This window comes from Chrysemys picta, chromosome 16 (assembly GCF_011386835.1).
Source record: "Chrysemys picta bellii isolate R12L10 chromosome 16, ASM1138683v2, whole genome shotgun sequence".
Lineage (NCBI taxonomy): Eukaryota > Metazoa > Chordata > Testudines > Emydidae > Chrysemys > Chrysemys picta.
The window spans coordinates 12,176,358-12,177,513 of record NC_088806.1 but is presented as its reverse complement, the minus strand read 5'-3'; the positions used below and the strand labels follow the sequence as shown (position 1 = coordinate 12,177,513).

At 45.4% G+C, this 1,156-nt stretch overlaps 1 non-coding gene across 1 annotated transcript; it reads left to right on the top strand.

Annotated features, from left to right (window-relative positions):
- Window positions 1-514: 514 nt before the first annotated feature.
- On the top strand, window positions 515-586 carry TRNAC-GCA (transfer RNA cysteine (anticodon GCA)). Its single transcript has one exon. It is a non-coding gene; the product is annotated as a tRNA-Cys (tRNA).
- Window positions 587-1,156: the final 570 nt, after the last annotated feature.

Genomic DNA, 1,156 nt, shown 5'->3' with positions numbered 1-1,156 from the left:
ACGGCAGAATCACTACAGCACTGGAGCCTGAGAAGACAAATTAAAGTCAACTAGTGTTTAATTTGTCTTTAATCTGGCTGCTGATTGGTCATTTTGAACTATCTTTATATCAGCCCGTCTCTGCTACAGGGCACAGGGATGTGGCTGATGCTCCCGGGAGCTCTCGCCTTCTGGTCAGAATGGAGTTCTTTGGGAATTAAGTCATCAATGATATAGAGATTAAAGGGTTCAAGTTACATGTGCCCTGTGCCTTTCAGAGATTGGAGTAATGGTGAAGAGGTTAAAGGGCACAGAGCTGGGTAGCGGGGTGCGGTCCCTCAAAAGTTGTTCAGCTCTGGTGAGACTGAGCAGGTGTGGAGATTGTGCAAGCTGTGGTGTTTATGTGCACAGATAAAATTCAATGAAACCCCATTTTCAAAACCATCCATGTCTGGGAATGTAACAGGAGCTTTTTGAATAAGGGCGTGTCCTTTCTAATCCTCAAGATCACTGGCTCCAATATTTCATTGTCCCAGGGAGTATAGCTCAGTGGTAGAGCATTTGACTGCAGATCAAGAGGTCTCTGGTTCAAATCCAGATGCTCCCTTTTTGGTATTTTTTTTTTAACGAAAACATATTTTCATATCCATCTCCAGTATGTTCAGGAATTCCACTGAATGGGGGGGCTTGAAAGGAATTTAAACACTTAACATTTTCCTGTGCACATGTATAAAAACTTAGCAAACCCGTCCATCAGCTGAAATCAATTCCCAAACAATCCTCAAAATGTTATTAATTCCCATCCCACCCCTCCCCTCCACAGGAGCTCTGTGCAGTTTAACCGTTCTGCAGGCAGCTTCCCATTAGAAATGCTGTGGTGGGACATTCCCAGACCTGGACATTTACCAACGACAGAATTTGAAGAGCAAACCTGGCTCCCCACACCAGGAGGGATGTGAGTGTTTTATCCCTGTCACTTACTGTTTTTCAGTCGTACAGACCCTCCCGTGCCCAGCCAGGCAATGAACTTGGGAAAGAGGACAGGAATCAGAGACCTTAGAAACAGTTAAATGACAGCAAGCGCATCAGCCTAGTAATTAAAGCCCCTTTTGTGATGCCATTCATGGGGTCCCTTTATTCTTCTGCTGTCTCGCTCCGACCACCGTCGCCCTCTGTC